Below are 14,017 nucleotides of genomic sequence, written 5' to 3' on the forward strand. Positions count from 1 at the left end.
TATCACCTCAAAATGCAGTGCATGGTGGGATTTGAGTGAAATGGGATGGAGTGCAGTGTCTGTCACTGTTGCACTTCTTTCCTTGTGTCCGATCCTGGGGGTCCCTGGGAATCAGCACAGACTGACATGTCTGGAATTCCTGGAACATCTAAAAAGCTAAATTGTTGAGGTGGTCGCAGGTATTTTACCACCTGTGGATGAAGCTACACTGGGAGAAAGGAAAGTATTAGTATGGAATGGGAGACTATTATTGTAAATAACTTCCAGGTTGTTTTCTATTACCTTTTAACGGACAATTGATCAAGACCTTATTTAGAAATATGAGACTCTAATATGTGCTGAAAAAAGACTTCACTGGGTACTGCAGTATGCATAGATCACATAAAGGGTTAGGGTTAGGGTTATATATTGAATAAGCTCACTTGAAAACCTCATGCTGTCACCTCCCAGCAGTCTACGTGGAAGTTGGGGTCGCTAGCCCAGTTAGCTCCAGTCTTCACATTTGTCCGTGTCTCTCACTTCGTCGGACACAGCGGTTTGTTTTCTTGTGACGGTGAAGAAAAAAAAGAAAACAAACCAAGTCTGATATTATTGTTTTACTGTGGGATTTCCTTGGGTTCCCGCTGGTTCATATATATTTGATTGTCAACATTGATTGTCAACTGTGGCTGCGACACACATGGACAATAGTGCATCTGATTGCTGCACAATAGACTTCAATACAATGGTTTGAGTTCAATGATGAAGATCAATGAACACAGAGTCATTTATCATACACACACTCATGTACCAACCGTGGAAACGCGTATGTGACGAACGTAATGACATGCTTTAAAAGTGTATTTGAAGCGGGTTGTGATACCAAAACATGGGTATAAACATTTGGAGATTATAGCACAGATTATCAAGGGTGCTAACTGCTAACAGCAGATGATATGATATGTGCAGAGGGATTATAATCTCTAGAGAGATTAAAATCTCAGGGCATTTGACCCGAGCAGCAGCTTCCCCCGCTACAATCCACTGAATGTGGTGGTGGTGGTGGTGGCTGATGAATCTCTGGAGACTGTGCATAATAAATGTTTTATAAATCACACGTGGTGTGATCAGAGGTGATGAACTTTACAGTCAACAAACCAATGACAGTCCTGGTTGAACGCTCACTAGAGCTCCGTAAACATGACCACGGTTCATGTGATGATGATTATGATGATGATGATGATGATGATGATGATGATGACGATCATCATCATCATTATATCATCATCATCTTGTGCTGCTGAATTAGGGCTTGACTCAGGCACAAGAGACACTCATCTAGTACAGTGAGTATTTTTGAACACCAGTGTACAGCCAAGACACACACACACACGCACGCACACACACACACACACACACACACACACACACACACACACACACACACACACACACACACACACACACACACACACACACACACACACACACACACACACACACACACACACACACACACACACACACACACACAAAACACAGTTCAATAAGCATAGACAATCATTCCCTCTCCCATCTCTCTGTCTCTACCACACACACACACACACACACACACAAACACACACGCACACACACACACACACACACACACACACACACACACACACACACACACACACACACACACACACACACACACACACACACACGCTCTGAGGACAATGATCATGGGCTTTCCCCTTCCCTTAGTACTGATGACACCATTTCCACTCGGTGGAGACGGTGCTCTGTGGCGATATGGATTGTCGCAGCCGACACACTCCATCGGCCAGCGGCACGCTTCGAGCCACATAGCTTTGTTTATGTGGAAAACCATATCGAAGTGAATTACTATGGAGAGGTGACTAAATCAAATATGTGGTGTGGGGAGAGACAAAAAACATCAGGTTTCCCATTTCCAAGTCGTTTGTCCTTGAATGTTTTTTTCAAACTGTTTGTAATGAGTGCTTTTTATGATGTAATAGAGACACCAGAGATGTCCAGAGCTCAGCTCCCCTGAGGTGAACGCTATGGAGGTGGACAGACCCACAAACCATCAAGGAGAACAGTTTCACTCGACTGCGGTGCACCGTGTTACTCCCACACTTAATGAAAGGTCATGTTCATAAGGCTTTGTTTTGGTGATGCAGGTGGGCACAGAACACAAAAATAAGAAGTAAAGTCAACTGGAGCTCTGCTCCTAACCCCCAACCCTAACCACTAATCCAAACCCTAACCACTAACCCTAAACCCTAACCCTAACCCCTAACCCAAACCCTTACCACTAACTCTGAACCCTAACCCTAACTCTAACCCAAACCATAACCACTAACCCTAAACCCTAACCTTAAACCCTAACCCCTAACCCTAAACCAAAACCCTAACCCTAAATCCTAGCCCTAAACCCCTAACTCTAACCCTAACTCTAACCCTGACCCTAACCCTAATCCCTAACCCAAATCCTAACCACTAACCCTAAACCCTAACCCTAAACCCTAACCCTAAACCCTAACCCTAAACCCTAACCATAACCCTAAACCGTAACCCTAGGAAAGGAGAGAAACACCCCATAATGATCCTGATGTTCTAACAGAATGATGTCTTTCTAATAGAAAATGGTGGAGATTAAAAAGATTAAAGATCCCTTTATTAGTCCCCTGTTGGGGTAATATAAACTCTGTCTATCTGGGGGGCGTCTCCCTGTGACACAAACTGCTGTGACGTCAGTGTGTGTGACCCGTGTCTACATGAACACACAGGATGGACGGAGTTCAAACCGGCTATTTTCTGAGGTGTAACAGCTGAATATTTGTTCGTCTGTTTCTTTCTTTATGAGTCATAAAGTTTATACAAGCAAACCTTGGTTTTCGAACGCTTTGGACATCGAACAAATCGGAATTTGACCGGAAAAATTCGGAATTTTTCGTCTTGGATGTCGAACGCGAAATAAACGCAGTAACATCCATCCTCCTCCTCCTCTCCCTCTCCAACATTCACGTAGGCCAACTGCTCTCCACCACAAAGGTAAAAATTCTCATCTTTATTGTTCTTACGCTTTTACTGTAATGTGTTTTTTTATTTTAGTTTACTGTATTCAATAATTTTGCACTTAATCTGCGTTCCATTGCCAATGGTACGAGTTAAGGTACCGTAAACTTCTGTCCAAAACACAATGCTAACTCGTTCCAGGATCTGCGTGGTGAATGATCAGCGGAACAAGATAAGTTTTTCTCAAGAGCATTATATTTACATGCAACCACTTCCAGGTACAACAGGACATCCCACAATAAGAGCGTCACAGGATCGTACTTAACACTTTCTTTCTCGTGTTTGCTTCTTTCTTTTACATTTCTTTGATATATTTCATTACTATACAATTTGATATATAAATGACATTATGAAATAACATATAGTAGGCTGATACAGCGGCAGAAAATGGATGGATATTATGTTGAAAAAAGGTAGTTTTCTAGCGTCTTGGAACGGATTAAGACCATTTTACATTATTTGTAATGGGAAAAATGTATTTGGAATTCGAACAAATCAGTATTTGAACAGCGAATAGCCTTCAGGAACAAATTGTGGTCAGAAACGAGGTTTGCCTGTAGTGTGGACAAAAATGTTATTTTTAAATAAATACCAATGATATGACCCAAACATAATCACTGGCTATACCTCACATTACACAAGCACCATCATTGTTCATACCCCAACCCCAAGCACCCTCCCCGCACTGGACGTGTTTACTGGATTTTCATTTCCGTGAAAAGAATTAAGCACCCGTCCAAAGACTTTGTGACTAGAAGGCTGTGAATGTCCACGACTAAAGATGGGTGGGACAGACCCTCTATATGTGACTGGTTGGACTCAGTGGAATATTCCGATCCCATTCTTCCTCTAGAAATAAGGGATATTCCTAAATTGTAAAATTTACCCAGGTCTCCTGCTCTGAGGGGGGTACTCTGCCATCTTTGTCTCTTTTCTTACCTGTTCTGAGCCACAGGATGGCTGGAGCCTATCTCAGCTGACATAAAGTTAGAGGCAATGCCCATCATGGACGGATTCCCAGTTCACCACAAGGCCTAGAGACAATCAAATATTCATGCTCACATTCACACGTGTGGGAAACTTTGCATTACCAACTCACCACTAGTGCATAGAGGAAGTTGGAGTACCCAGAGGAACCCGTGCACACGAAACAAGACAGAAAGACACTAGGTGGTGCAAACCACAACTATAAGGGAGAATAAGAATAAGAGCTATTGGACTTAAAAAACTCTATTCTACAAGTACATTGTAAACTTCTTCACTCAAGTAAAAGAAGTAATTGATCCACAGAGCTGAAAGGACTCCCAAAGGAGACAGAAGAAATACCCACAGCCAGACGCCTGTCCAATCAGCCAATGGATTGCTACACCATGTGACCTGCTACCATCTATTACACAACCCCAGACAGCGTGGCTGATTTCAATACGCGCTGCACCATTAAGTGCAATGGACGAATTAAATCCTGTTGATTTCCTTCTCCGACACCGTCTTCTCACTGATTTCAGAGACAAGATCTGTCTTTCAAGTCCTCACACACCAACACACACACTGCTGTCCCCTTTAAAGATGGGGAGAAAGAGGATACTATTAGCTTCATGATACACAATCGTCCACAACCGGCGGGAAATGACTGTCAGCGGGGCAGCCTGCCTCAGAACAATGGATGGGCTTTGACTAAATTAAAGCTCCATAAATCACAAGGTGTTTAAGTATGGAGATGGAACGCAAATGGAGGGGCGTCACAGTGTGAAGAACTTGGATCTGTGGGGGTGGGGGCTGAAGACAGATTCATATGCATTTATCAGCAGAAACTGAGAAGTAGAGTGTATTCCTGTTTCCTAATGGGAGCCAGGATTATTCTGTATCACCTATCAGCACAAAGCAAAGCAGCGGTACGACCAGACTCCAGTGGGGAGAGAGACGGAACTACAACTCCCTGTAGAGGCCAAAGTGATAACACACCAGCTGGGAACTGAATACCAAGCACCTGTCACACATTTGGTGTGTGTCCATGTCTTTATGTGGAACTTATGCAATTTATACAATATCTGCATGTAAACGTACAGTGTGATACGACTACAGAGTAGAGCTCTGGTTAAAGAAGCAGCTGCCCTAAAAACAAAACTTTAATCAGCTTCTCACTGTCGTGTTGAGGGACAGTTAAGCAATATATCTTGGTCTCAACAGAAAAACATCATTGTAGAATTCTTCTAAAAATAAAAAACGAGAAAGAAGATGATGAAGATGGAAGTCAAGATAGTGTCTGTCTGAAAGGCTGAGCGAAAAAACATTACATGTGATTAAATATATATGTTGTGGGTTGTTTTAAACAGAAACCAATGAAACTAATTTATAATAGAGCTTTAGTTAATGGCACCTGCATAACTAAAACCTTTGCGTGACAGCGATGAAGACTTTTATTTTACATGACATAACTCAAAGTGGGCGACATGCTGTCACCTCATAAGCAGAAGGTTCTGGGTTTGATTCCTTTCTGTTTGGAGTTTGCATGTTCTCCCCATGTCTGCGCCAGTTCTCTCCAGGTTCTCCAGCTTCAATGATAGCCGAATGTATTTATTGGATTGTTGATCACAGCAGATTATCACACTTAATGCAAATTTAGCCAGCGAACGAATGAGATGTGGGACCACAGAGGTGATCTGCCTTTTGAACAGCTTAAGCGTCACTGAATGCAGAGTGAACTTTGACTCCTGTACAGATTTGACCCGCATTGAATTCTTCTGTTGTCCAAAGAGTCAGAGTAACTTTATCAAACTATAAGAAATATGCAGTTTATTTAAATTCACATGTTATTTTCCTTTCATCATGTCGTTCATGACAGAATGTTAATATCTGACTTTTCTTTCCCCAACAAAGTCTACGTTTAATCAAAGGACGCAACTACTTTTTGATTTCAACACACTTTCATGATCATTTCCTTAGTAGACACTAATTTTATGGCAAAGAGAAGTTCTATAAAAGGAATCAGCTATTCAGAGGTTCTTTTTGAAAAGTATATACCTATCTATTTTTTAATCGTTGTTGGTAGTGGACTAATATTCTTACGCATTGGGAAATCTACAATGTACACCACTTGTCACCTCTAGGGACAACCCTAACATCTCTGCATGAACGTCAGGGATGTGTAGCACACACAACTTGTTTGACAGTCAATCACTGTCACACATGATCGCAAACTGTCAAGCAGCCAAAAATTTTAACCTACACATCTACTTTTTAAGAGTCAATGTGTGCACACCGCTGTCACCCCGAACTGGTTCATGGGGAATGATTGATCTTTAAAATGTAAATGGTACAGTCTACACCTACACCTTTGGGGGATGCCATGACTAGTTTTGTTGTGATTATTGCATATATACAGTATATATATATATATATATATATATATATATATATATAACTTTCTAGAAAAAAGGGGGTTAGTATGGAAATAAATTGCCATGACGACCAATAACCAAGTAACACCAACCTGAGACTGCACCAACAACACTGTTAGAGACTGGACTGGAGCTGATGCCCTGTACAACTTTAACAGCCGTGGTCACAGTCCTTTCAAACTAAAATCAAATTGTCTCTGGATCTCTTCAGGCTCTCTCCTCTCTTCATCTGAAATAACTGAGCTGGAGTTCAGGTGCTGCAGACGCTTCGACACAACATTTAGTGTCTAAGATGGACATTTTTGGAGCTGTAGTTTGGAGTGTACCACTTGAGCTAATAACTCACCCAATGATATTTGACTTAAGGGCTCCTCCCCTTCCTTACAGTGTCTGAATTACATTTCTGGTACAATAGAAGGCTTGGCTTGATAACAGTTCTGACACTCCTTCTCATTACCTACGAAACATTTGGAACAGAACGTCAAGCAGACGGGTAAAGGCAGAATACGTTTTCATGAAGAAGAATAGTTGTTCCCACACAAGTGAATAAGGCATGTCCTGGAGAGCTTAGTGTAGATGGGGAGTTCTTCAAGGTTTGCCTGCAGAAACGATGGGGATATTGTAAGTGACGTGGACAAGGTTTGGACTTAACACACCCGTTCAGCCAGCAGGGAAATGTTCATGTTAATGTGACAGTCTAGATCAGGGAAAGTTGTCTATTCAGATGGTTTGCAAGGTGGATGACCCCAAAACTGTTGCATCAGGACCCAGACTCTGGAGACAGAGCTACACTCTAGAGGGCGGTCATATGCCTTGATCGGTTGGGTGTAAAAGAAATACAATGGGGATAAGGACAGGGCAAGGAAAACAGAGAGAGACAGACGACAGTGGCAGATAGGCCAGGTAGAGTCAGTGTCTTTATGGTTAGAGTTAGGAGTTTTGATGGAGTATATTCAGTAGGTTCTCATTAGTCTGGGGCATAGTCAGTCCTGGACCCTAACCCTGGAAGGTTTAGCATCAGGTTTAGGGTTAGGTTTACTGTTAGGGTTTGGTTTAGGGTAAGGAATTGTGGTTATGTTTAGTTTTAGGGTTAATTTTAGGGTTAGAGTTGTGGTTAGGTTTAGGGTTAGTGTTAGAATCAAGGTTAGGGATGAGGATTAGTTTTTGGGTTAGAGTTAAGGTTAGGTTTTGGGTCAATTAGACTTTGAGTTAGAGTTTAGGATAAGGAATTATGGTTATGGTTATTTTTAGGGTTGAGGTTTATGATTAGGGTAAAAGGTTAGGGATTAGGATTAGGGTTAGGGTTAAAGTTAGGGTTAGGGTTAGGTTTCACCTTAAGGTTCTGTTTAGGTCCTGAGGACGTTAAGCTTCCTCAGTTATGACTGGTGGGAAATTTCAGATCTTGATTCTCCTCTGAAAGTGAAAGTCATTGATAATATTGACTCAAACTGGCTTGAATGAAGCCATACAGGGTAACAGATAACTAACACCCAAAGTCAGCTGGGATAAGCTGCAGCCCCCATGACCCCAAACAGGAAAGGAGAAACAACTAAATCAATGTTAAACCCAGTCTGCATCAAACCACCTCTGAGTTCTTAGACTGTCTGAAGTGAACGTACGAATGCACTCACTTAACAGCAATAATAAACCATTTTCATGTCTGCATCATGAACACCGTATTTTCTAACAGTGTTTGGTTTTGGTTTTTATATTACAGTGATCCCTCGTTCTTTGTGGTTAATGCGTTCCAGAAACCATACGCGATTAAGGAATCTGCGATCAAGATTGCGATCTATTTATCTAATTATGTTACTGTAATTTAAAATGTTTTGAACCCCCCCCATACTGACATTAAACCACCTTCTATCTGTATTACCTCTAAAACACTCTGATAGACTGTTTAAAGCACTTTTGTGTCTCACGAAATTCCGAGACTCACTTCCGAGCGCACTTCTGGATGCTGTCAGCCAATAGAATGACAGTACGGTATCGCATGACTTCCTACTAAAAATCCGCAATGACGTGGAATCACGAGTATTAATGTGCAAATGCGCGAGGGCGCATTGTATAGTAAACCCAAACTGACTGAAAATAAGTAAGTTTATAAGTTTAAAAACAAATTCCTCAAGCTAACAGCAGGACTAAGAAGAACATTAAGAACACAGCAGAAAGCTTCCATTCTCCAACCCAAGAAAAATAACATGTTCAGATAAAAGAAACCAAGACACATTCTTTGCGTACAGTGTGCATGAACGAGCCACCTGTCCTGTGTTCTCGACAGCTGATGGTGGAACTAAAGGAGAACACACATGAGTCCAGTCGTTGTCATGATGACTTGTTCTGTTCTTCATGTCTTTGTTCAGTGTGTGTTCGGCACTCCTCAGTAGCAGGAAACGGGTCAGGTGCTCGTTTCCTGCAGGTCCAGATAAAGACTTCATCAGTATGGAGAGAGCATCAGCCCAGCAGATCTCATTCAATCATGGACTTCAGCCAAACTTCACAGCGAACACTGAAGGTGAGGTGAAAAGTTTCACGACCATTGCAGGCACCAGTTTCACCTTCTCGACGTTTGTTTCATCATCTGTGATGTCACGCAGAATTTAAAATACTTCAATTCTTGTGAAATCTACAGCTGAACTCTGGGCTCATACACTGGCTTTCCCTTGTCACAGTTACTTTTCACATTTTCCATTATTTGTGTTTTTCTCATCAATAATGGATCTATTGATAGCACTTTGTTGTCTTTGCTGGTACTATTTATATATTCATCGTGTAGCGTGGCGGCACAGTGCAGTGGCTGGTGCTGTCACCCTGCAGCAAGAAGGTTCTGGGTTCATTCCCTTTCTGTGTGGAGTCTGTATGTTCTCAAGTGTCTGTGTGGGTTCTCCGTGGCTTCCTCCCACCTCACTGTAGGTCCATCTATGGCTCTCTCTTTCTCTTACCCCGTCCTTTTTTTTATTGCATTTTCTTTTCCACCCAAGAGGTGGATGGCCGCTCAAAAGAGTCTGGGTCCCGGCAGCAGTTTCTTCCTCAATGAGGGAGTTTTTCCCCGCCACTTTCGCTTATACTTGCTTTGGCGGGTTCAGTTGGGGTTCTCTGTCTGTTGAACCGCTTTGACATGTCTGCTGCCATGATTAAGTGCTCTACAAATAAAACTTGATTGATTGATTGATAATGCAATTTAAAAAAACAATTAGGGCTCAGTGGTTCAAATAGACTTAAATTACTATAAAGAAAAGAAGACAGAAATAAATAAAGGGAAACAACCCCAAACTTAAAGGGCGTCTTCTTGACCACCTGAGCTCCAGCCAGTCCAAACATGTCTCTTGTTCTAAGGTGGACTATTTCTTTGTTTTTAAACTGTGGCTCGCAGACACACACACACACACACACACACACACACACACACACACACACACACACACACACACACACACACCTCCATGTGGTGCTTGTCCTCACGTTGGAACTTGTGCACCTTCCTTCTGGTGGACAGGCTTCTTCAGACAGGGGGCGCTACAGCTTTCAGTTTTGAGACAACAGATTCGATAGCAGCTGAAAATAGTTCCGTTCTCACTTCAGGCTGGGTCCTGTGAGTATTGACGATTTAAATACTTTATACTGTATTCAAACAGATCATTGGACATGAGGTGGTGGAGTAGCCAGTAATGTTCCAGGGGTATCTCATGCCACCTCAGGCTGCCCTCTTTGGATCACTCACCACATTTCTTTGGTACAGCTTTCAGTTGCAGATTAATACTTATTTTTAGGATAAAATAAACAGACAAATGATGTCAAACTTGAGACGGTCCATGGGTTCTGCTAGGGGACAAAGGGCACACAGGTCTGTCAGGACTGCAGACCTCAGACAGGTTCTCCTGATCAGCGTTGTTCATTTCCCCCCAGTGGACAGCATCATGTTCACCAGTCTTTGTCTTTGATGATGGTGAACCTCCAGTCGCTCTGCTGTCCCTGAGTCACACACTTAGAAACCTGTTTAATGATTTTCCCCCTTTCCTTCAGTTTCTTCAATGACATCCACAAAAGTCAAACACAAGCTGAGACCTGACAGCGAGACCGGCCGGCTGTGTTTCTGGTGTTCTGAATGCAGATGGAGCTGCTAAAGGAAGCATAATGATCGCAGCGCCATCTAGTGTTCCACCCGGAGACAGACGCAACGTCCAGGACAGCTGCGAAGCAAGCTAACGCTAAACACATTAGTACCTGTATGTGTATCTGTGGAATCATTCCATTAAGTTTCACCATGCTGAAACAAAACCCAACCCGTCTGTTTGGACACGTTAACATAGGAGGTTAGACTGTCTTTGGTATTAGATCATTGGTTTTTTAGTGAACACACACAAAAGAGCCAGGATGGCTGGGATCATAGACAACAAGAAGGACTTTTTTTTTAAATTTTATACTAAATTTTCCCAAAGTACTCTCACAACGCCACTCATTTTAAAGCTACGCAGATATGTGAAGAGTGTCCTGGTGTTGTTTTTACATAAAGCCAATTTTCCAAAACATTCTTAGGAGCTTATTGCATAAAAAATATAAATGTGGTGAAGTTCCTCAACAAAATCCAACACTATACCATGAAATATAAAATGAAATATAGTGATTACATTGGTGTGATTTGGATCGGGGCCTCCTCATTCTCTAACACTAACAAATCACATCTTTAAATCAATGTCTAGAGGACATTTTCCAACTGCAGCTGCTCATTCTCCAGTTACAAACATGTTAAATGTTGTACATACAAATTAGTGAAAGAAATTTCTTCAAAAAACAGATGACTTCTATAAGCTGCCATCAAATATAATTGCTTGAAGACAATTAAATGTGTAAATTATGAAATAAAAAACAAAAACATTTAAAAAAAACAGCCATATGAGATTGACTGCATGGAGCCTATTTCGGGGCGCTTGCATCAGAGGGGTGACCCGCTCACCTTCGTGTCCGTCTTGGGCTTTGAGCGTCTCATCCAACCGTCTGCTCGCCTTCAGCACCAACACCTCTCTCCTTCCTGCAGACTGCAAGTTCACCTGCCGTCGCCGCCGCCGCCGCCGCCGCCGCCGCTGCATCAGGAGGGAATTTACATTTTAATAGGCAGAGCTGCACACCAGCGCTGAACGAGTGTGTGTTCAGGCAAACAGCAGGAAACGCACCCAGCTGCACAAACGTCCAATGAAACCTCCAGACAATTCCTGGTCTTGACAAGATGGTATTTTTAGCCTGCAGCTTATGGAAACACATACATCCACACACACACATGCATATTTTACCCAATGAATACATTCCTTAAATTAATTTTGATATGTTGCTGCTTTTCTCTGGGGTGATAAGGCAGCGTTCGACCTTCACGGCTCTTTGTAGGAGCGCGGCGGAGAAGGCCTGGCTGCAGGCCGGTGATCACAGAGCATGACGGTTCCATCACAGCTGTCATTAGGCACCAAACAAAAGGCACATCAGGAGCAGCGGAGGAAGAGGGCGGGGGGCGGGGGGGACGGTCCTCGTCACTCCTGCTCCATCACCAGACCTCTTGATGAAGTGTCAGCCCCACAGCGCGGTGGAGGGGTCAACGCGAGTGCAGCTCCGGAGGAGCGATTGGCGGCGGAGACGGGGGTCCAGCGTCTTGTCGGGTCTGAGGTAACGTCCCCTGACCGCCTCACACCGGTCCTCTGTTCCTTTATTCAGTTTCAGGCATTGAAGATCGCTGTTTGTCGCTGTTTATTTTTATTATATTGTTATTAATTTATTCATATAAAAACAGAATTTATCTACAAAAACTTCATTTTGACATAACATACTTGTACAAATGTGGCCCATGAGAGCACAAAAGGTCAGTGTCTAAAAATAAATGCTTCGACCAAAATAAGTGCTTTGACTGAACACTACATTTCCCACAATGCAGTAGTTCATCCCATTTTAACCTAAACGTTGTGAACAAAGTTAATGTCCTAACTTGTGTCTGATGTTATTTTTCTTTTTTGATTGATAGTTTGATCCTTGATTGATGGAGTTCTGTGGGTTTAATAACCTGACAAATGAAAAGGATTTATGTTAGAACAGAGAAACAAACAAACATGTTTTTTCTGTCTAACTGTAATGTTTGGAACTAGAATCAGTCAGAAATTCAGTTATTTAACATTAAGGAGTAGTTACATTTAGTTACATTACACTGAGTTACATTTAGTTACATTTATTAGTTACATTAAGGAGTAGTTACATTTAGTTACATTACACTGAGTTACATTTAGTTACATTTATTAGTTACATTAAGGAGTAGTTACATTTAGTTACATTACACTGAGTTACATTTAGTTACATTTATTAGTTACATTAAGGAGTAGTTACATTTAGTTACATTACACTGAGTTACATTTAGTTACATTTATTAGTTACATTAAGGAGTAGTTACATTTAGTGACATTACACTGAGTTACATTTAGTTACATTTATTAGTTACATTAAGGAGTAGTTACATTTAGTTACATTACACTGAGTTACATTTAGTTACATTTATTAGTTACATTAAGGAGTAGTTACATTTAGTTACATTACACTGAGTTACATTTAGTTACATTTATTAGTTACATTAAGGAGTAGTTACATTTAGTTACATTACACTGAGTTACATTTAGTTACATTTATTAGTTACATTAAGGAGTAGTTACATTTAGTTACATTACACTGAGTTACATTTAGTTACATTACATTGAGTTACATTTAGTTACATTTATTAGTTACATTAAGGAGTAGTTACATTTAGTTACATTACACTGAGTTACATTTAGTTACATGTATTAGTTACATTAAGGAGTAGTTACATTTAGTTACATTACACTGAGTTACATTTAGTTACATTTATTAGTTACATTAAGGAGTAGTTACATTTAGTTACATTACACTGAGTTACATTTAGTTACATTTATTAGTTACATTAAGGAGTAGTTACATTTAGTTACATTACACTGAGTTACATTTAGTTACATTTATTAGTTACATTAAGGAGTAGTTACATTTAGTTACATTACACTGAGTTACATTTAGTTACATTACATTGAGTTACGTTTAGTTACATTTATTAGTTACATCTGGATCTTTGAGTACAGTCGTGAATCTGATGTGGACCTCAGTGAAATAAATGATTTGTTCAACATGATTTTATTGTTTAATGATCATTCTTTATTTACAAAGTCCCCTTCAAACACACAAATACAGACAAAAACACACACACACACACATACACACACACACACACACACACACACACACACACACACACACACACACACACAAGCTGATCTTCTCCAGCATCTATGTTATTGTGGAGTGTGAGACGCGTCACAGCTTCAGGCGAGCAATCAGGACCGGAGCGTCCCCCCCCCACTCTAATTAATAACTATTGAACACGCCAACAACAATCAACACTCATTAAATTGTGTGCTTGTTGACAAGGGTACGAGCCTTATCAAAAGACAGAGGGTGGTGTATGTGTGTGTGTGTGTGTGTGTGTGTGTGTGTGTGTGTGTGTGTGTGTGTGTGTG

Source organism: Antennarius striatus, chromosome 6 (genome assembly GCF_040054535.1).
Source record: "Antennarius striatus isolate MH-2024 chromosome 6, ASM4005453v1, whole genome shotgun sequence".
Classification (NCBI taxonomy): domain Eukaryota; kingdom Metazoa; phylum Chordata; class Actinopteri; order Lophiiformes; family Antennariidae; genus Antennarius; species Antennarius striatus.